Source organism: Rousettus aegyptiacus, unplaced genomic scaffold, assembly GCF_014176215.1.
Source record: "Rousettus aegyptiacus isolate mRouAeg1 unplaced genomic scaffold, mRouAeg1.p scaffold_m13_p_14, whole genome shotgun sequence".
Taxonomy (NCBI): Eukaryota; Metazoa; Chordata; class Mammalia; order Chiroptera; family Pteropodidae; genus Rousettus; species Rousettus aegyptiacus.
In genome coordinates, this window is record NW_023416289.1 from 34,858,824 (window position 1) to 34,866,090 (window position 7,267).

Sequence of the window (7,267 nt, forward strand, 5' to 3'; positions counted from 1 at the left end):
ATGATGCTCAACCATGGGCAATGTTGTCCTCTTTGCCCAGGGGACATTGGGCAATACCTGAAGACATTTTTCATTGCCAAAACTTGGGAGGGGGGTATTTCTGGAAGCTAGTGGGTAGAAATTGGGGATGCTGCTAAACAAACTACAATGCATGGGACAGCCCCCCCCCAAAAAAAAAAAAAACAGAAGCATCCACCCCAAAATGTCACTTGCCAAGGTTGAGGAACTTTGCCATATATGCTGGCAGTTGTATAGTGAGAGGTGGGGTCACAGAGCATAGCCATTAAGTCAGTCCTGAGCAAGTCTGCCCAAGCTCAAACCGAGCCTTCACCACTTCCTAACTTGGGCAGGTTACATCTCTTTGCTCCAGTTCTCTCAGTTATAACATGATAATAATAGAACTCATCCCACATAATCATTAAAGTGAGTTAAAATTTGTAAGACTTCTAGAATAAATTTTAAAAGGTAATTTTTAGTGGAGAAGTCAGGAAAGAGTCTGAGCGTGAACCTATAGGAATGATATGAATATTATAAGTACATATCAGCTAATATTAGAGAAGTATGAAAGACACATTTCATGTGGATTTTCACATTCAATCTTCACAATGTGGCAGTTAACATTATTGCCCTTTTTACAATGAGGCAACTTCAACGAAGAAAGAAAACCCCACAAAGTCATGTTTCATAAAGAGTCCAGCCAGCATGTGAACTGTGGTCTGTTTGACAGAAGAGGTGAAACCCTAACCTCAGTTCTATATTAAAAATTCCATCAGCAAAACCCACTTGGGAAAATGGACAGATGCTGAAAAGGCAAGAAAAAGAAAGTCGTTGAATGGACTCACATGGAGGTGTCTACATCTTCTTTGAAGATATTTCAGACAGAAAACCAAAGTTTCCTCAAGCCAGAACAGTGTTTTAAGCAGTAGGCAGAAACCACTAAGTCACTGATAGAAAAGTTAACATCTTGGAGGAGGGCCATTGCCCACCATACAAAGCCTTCGTTCTGCATCTCGAACAGACAGTAACATAACACCAAGAAGTCTACCTGTTGCCACAGGTGTTCACTCTCACTTATGCTCTGTAAGTGCTGCTGAAGTTTCTGCTGCATCTCCTCCTGGCACAGGTGGGAGCCAAAAAATGCAGCCAGCTTCTTTTGTTCCCATTTGTTTAAAAGGCCAAACACGAAACACCCTAAATAAATCCAGTGGACCTTAACTTTTTTTAAATGGGTAAATAGTAGTGCCTCATTACATCCAATGGCTGGGTTGGGATGGTTGGTGTGGCTCTATATGGTGGCACAGAACTCCTGGATACACACATGGATGAACTTGTAGGCATTCTCCGTCTCCTTGCACTTCTGAAGAGCCTTGATGTCCAGCAGTATGGGGACATCAATGGGTCAGCACCAGCTAACCCATTTCTCCTGAGATCCTCTTTACTAAACACAAATGTGCCCATCCACATGTCCTTTGAGGCCAGGGAACACAATCCCTTCAACTGGCCTTGGCTTTATTCATCTGGACAATTAGCCCCCTTGGGTGTGGACAAGTTCAAGATGAAAGAGGTACAAAGAGAGGTGGTCCATCAGCAGGTGAGCACCCTATCTGCCCCCCTTTCCATTTCCTGCTTCAGACAAGTACACATGACCCAGCATAGGATGAGGATTTGACACATGCAAAAGAGTTGCTCATTCTCTCTTACAAAACTGAAGGCTTCCATGGCTCTGCTTGTGTCTTGAAATAAGCAGCAGAAATACAGCTTCCATTCACTTTCACTGAACCCTGAGAGTGTTTTGATTTCTGGGCACTCCAACCTCTCTTCAATTTCCCGGGGGTACACAGGCACAGCCGAGATGAGCAGTGAGGACTCCGGGAACATCTTCTTCTGTAGCAAGCTACTCAGGACCACCTGGACTGGCCGCTGCTCTGTCCATTCACTGCACAGATCCAACTTTAGGTTCGTTCAGATCATGGTTCAGTTCTTCAAAGCCATCGATGATGAACAAGAGTCTGTCTGATTGGAATGTGATCTCTGCAATAGGGGCAGGTGAGTCAAATCAGTCTCTAAAAATCAACTCAGTAAAGCTGGTCATCGTCAGCTGCTTCAGTTCCCAGCAGCAGAAGTAGAAAACATAGGAGAACCTCTCCTGGTAGAGAGCGCCCTCTGCCCAGGCCAATATCAACTTGACGAGGAACGTTGTCTTCCCAACCCCTTGAATTCTTCTAATTTCCTCTTCCCAATTTTCTTGGGAAGAAAAAGAAATTCTAAGTTGTCACATTCTTTCTGGGTGAGTTCCTTCTCCAAGTGATCATAAATCCTGGTGATGGATTCTTCAAACCATAGGTTGCTGAATTTCTCCTTTACATATGCCTGATACTTCCTTGTGTATCCTGAGTCAGTGAGCACAGAGAACGAAAAAAAAAAAAAACATATCCAAGTTAAAACACTCACATACATGTACATTTTGACCCTATGATTTTTCCTCTCAATGTGTTTTCTCAGGGATCTTCAAAGTGTAGCCCACAGGCCAAAGCTGGTTGGCAGTCTGTTTTGCAGATCAGATTTCATGGGGACATAGCTCTGCTCTTTGCTTGTGTTGTCTATAGCTGCTTTCCAGTGACAATGGCCAAGATGAGTATTTGTGACAGACTATATGGCCCACAAAGTCTAAACTATAAACTCCATGGCCCTTTATAGAAAAAGTCTGCCAAACCATACTCAAACCACACACGCTCACACACATAGCTAATCATTGCTACTATTATAGCAAACATTGAAGAAGAACTCTAAACCACCACAGAAGGCTCATTAAATAATTTATGGCACTGTGGACTATTACATAGATGTTGAAAGTATGGAGTAAGGCAGTGTCTATGGTATGTATCCATTTATGTCTAGAAGGGGTGTAGGTTTTCTCTGTACGGAATTTATCTGAAGGACCTGACAGAGGCAGTTACCTCTAGGAGGGAAACTAGATGTAGTAAATGTGATGGAGTGGCACCTAGTATCTGCCTTGACTTTATTTTGGTGAATACTATTTAGGAAGAATGCCAGAAACAAACAAACATGTATACAACTATATTTCCCAGGATCCTTGCTGCTAAGATTTCAGGTACAGGTTAGGTTCTATAATTTACACACATTCTTGTGACACTAGAAGGAGAAAATGGAGTAGAAAACAATCCTAACTCTGTCATGGTGTGTGCCCTATATACTCTCCTCCTTCCCTAGTTCTGGGTCAACAATTGTGAAAGTGCATCTGATTTGTGAAACCTAAATCACATCCAAATTCCAATATTCAAGGAGTCTGAGAAATGCAGCTTTTAGCGTTCCATCTTCTCCATTTTAAAGGGATATGAAAAAAAAAGTGGAAATGAATGTGGAGTGAGTAAATTCATGGATTCTGCCATGAATGGTTTGCTGGGGTCTCTGAGTGTTGGGTTTCCACCTAAAGTCTAGCCCAAGTCTGTATCATAGTCATCATCCCTCTAGAGATGATATAGATAAGTGGCTTCCTGCCTTATTATTCAGATCTGCTTTACTGATCTGAAATGAAATTCAGGCTTCATATAACTGTCCTACAAATGTCATAGCAAAAAAGTCAACATACGCCCATGTTCATTGCAGCATTATGTGCAATAACCAAGATATGGAAGCATCCTAAGTGCTCATCAATAGACAAATGGATAAAGAAGGTGTGGTACACATATACAAAGGAATATTACTCAGCCATAAAAAAAGAATAAAGTCTTGCCATTTGCAACAACATGAATAAACCTAGAGGGTATTGCACTGAGTGAAATAAGTCAGAAAGAGAAACAAAAATACCATATGATTTACTTATATGTGGAATCTCAAAAAAACATTAATAAAACAAAACACTCATAGATACAGAGAACAAATGGATGGTTGCCAGATAGGACGGGGTGAGGAAAAGGTGAAAGGGAATATAATGAATAGCAGTGGAATAACTTTGCATGGTGACAAATAGTTTCTAGAGTTAGTGAGGTGATCACATTGAAAGGTATATAAATGTTGAGTCACTATATTGCACGCCTAAAACTAATTTAATAATGTATACCAACTACATTTTTTAAAAAGTCAATATAATATCCTAACTGTAATTATAGTAAAATAGTATGCATTGCAATACTTAAATACTTCAACAGGGCTACTGTAAAAATGTAGTGAAGCTGCCAAGAACCTACATTATACAGGAATGTAATATATACAAATGCAGATGGTTGTGGTAGCATCTCAGAGACCATGACAAGTGCTGCTATTGGAGCTATCATGCTGTAAAATGCTCAACAACTCTTCATAAAGTTCTGAACAAAATATTTTTTTTCAAAACAAAACAAACAGGCCCTTAAGACTATCTTGCTTAGAAATCATAGTTTCTTGGACATGAACTTTTGCTCATTAATATTAAAATAGATACATACATGACAGTGATTTAGAAGTCTTAGTAAACACTGGCATTTATGGCTGTTTTGAATAAATACACAATTACACCCATTAACCTCAGTTCAATGCATCATCTATAAGTGTTAATTTTCCTTATTTTTGCTAAAGCAATGAGTCCAAAGTTCCTATTATACAGCTTCACCTTAGAGTTTCCAGCTTGAATGCAAAGACCAAATTGTTGGCAATCTGGACAGAGGTTCAATATAGGTTAAGAAGTGGCATTCACCACCTTTACCACATGCAACCACCGTCTTCCATCTACAAGGATAATGTTATCCCATGTGCATTCTGATCCTGCTATAGGCAGACACCATTTACGAAAACTATGACATAATCCTCACTATAAGAAGCCTTGTCCCCATCCCCTAATCCCAGACTCCTTCACCTGTGATCTCTCTCTGGGCTTTCTCAAAGAGATCCTTCTGGTTGATCATCTGAAAGATGCTGAAGGTCAAGCTCCAGGCTTGTTGTTCCTCATAATTCTTCATCAGTAGGTTTGCAAGGTCTTCCCAAGTCACTTCTTCACATCAGCCCAGGGGATCTGCTTGAGGCCAAACTGCGGAGGCTCTTGCTTGAGGAGCTCCTTAAGTTTTTGGAACTGATCTCTTTTGAGCTCCTCCAGGTACCATATCAGGCCAAAATCAGAAAAGAAAGATGATGCCATTTTGAGCAGGGCATAGATGTCAGTCTTCAGGAGAACAAGAAATAAATGGAACCTGTCAAAAATTCAGAGCCACGTCAAATTATTCAAAATTGATTGAGGTAACCATGTCCCCTATGCTAAGTACCTTGCTAGTTTGGGAGGGATGGATATGAGGGAAGAAAGTTCTTACTTTACATCAGACTCATGTGTTCTCACCTTCTCTTTGAACTGGTCACAATGACATTGATGTCTGAAATAAAATTCAGGATGAATAAAAATAATACTCCCAAAGAATTACTTCTAACCCCAACTCTGATGAAGCATAATAGAGATACATAATAAAAAGTATCCAATGTTGGTGTTAAGGAAAGCACTCCTAATGGAGATATGCAGATCAATACCTAGCATAGTCCAGCTGAAAAAATAAACCTGATAAGCCAAAACTCTCCACAGGAAGGCTTCCAAAGTTACAGTATTGAGTTTAAATCTATAGTGTTCCACAGTTCTAGTAATAAGTTCAAATCTAAGGCAAAAACATGATGAAAAATTAGGAGTATTTTTTGTCTTTGGGGTAAATACCCAGTAGAGGAATTGCTGGATCATATGGTAGATTAATTCTTAGTTTTTTGAGGAACCTCCATACTGTTTTCCATAGTGGCTGTACCACTTTGCAGTACCCCAGCAGTGTATGAGGGTTCTTTATTCTCCCCATCCTCTCCAACATTTGTCATTACTTGTCTTCTTGATAACAGCCATTCTAACAGGTGTTAGGGATCCAGCAATCCCTATACTGGGTATTTACCACAAAGACTTGAAAATCCATATCTTAAAAGATATTTGCACACCGATGTTCACAACAGCACTATACACAGTGGCCAGGACATGGAAGCAACCGAAGTGCCCTACGATAGATGACTGGCTAAAGAAGCTGTGGTACATATATACAATGGAATATTACTTAGCCATAAGAAGAGATGAAATACTGTCATTTGTGACAACATGGATGGACCTTGAGATACTCAAGTTAAGCAAAATAAGCCAGACAGAAAAAGTTGAAAATCACATATCATTTATATGTGGGATATAAACCTAAACGCAACGAATGAACAGGACAAACAAACTGATAGTCAGGGACATAGACAATGGACTACTGGTTACCAGAAGGTAGTGGGTGGGAGAGGAGGGGAGAAGTATACAGGATAAAGGGGATCATTATAGAAGGATTGGCGAGGATGAAGTGGGTAAGGGGGGTCAAATATATGGTAGCTGAAGGAAACTGGACTTTGGGTGATAATCACACAATAGAATATATAGAGGTCAAATTATAATGTACACTTGAAAAGTATATAATTGTGTTAACCAATGTTACTCCAATAAATTTAAAAGATTTAAAAAAATAAAAATTAAAAAAAAGTTACAAACTCGTGGCTAGACCTACTAAAGAAAAAAGAGAAAAGACACAAATAAACAAAATTAAAAATGAAAGAGGGAAATTTATGACTGACATTGCAGAAATACAAAGGATTATACAAGAATACTATAAAAAAGTATGTAACACCAAATTTAATAACAGAAGAAATGGACCAGTACTTGGAAAAAAACAACCTTCCAAGACTGAATCAAGAGGAACTGGAAAATATGAATAGACTGATCAGCAGTATGGAAATAGAAACAATCATTAAACACCTACTAAGAAGTAAAAGTCCAGGACCAGATGGTTTCACCAGTGAATTCTATCAAACACTTAAAAAAGATTTAATATCTATTCTCCTCAAAGTCTTCCAAAAAATCTAAGAGGAGGCAATACTTCCCAACTAATTATATGAGGCCAATATCACTCTAATACCAAAATCTGGTAAAGATAACACACAAAAAGAAAACTACAGACCAGTATCTCTCACGAACACAGATACAAAAATCCTAAATAAGATTCTAGCAGACCGAATAGAGCAACATATTGAAAGGTTATACACCACAATCAAGTGGGCTTCATCCCAGTGGCACAGGGATGGTTCGACATACACAAATCGATTAATGTGAAACACCATATAAACCACTTAAAAAATAAGAATCATATGATCATATCAATAGATGCAGAAAATGCCTTTGACAAGATACAGCATCCATTTATGATCAAAATACTTAACAAAATCGATA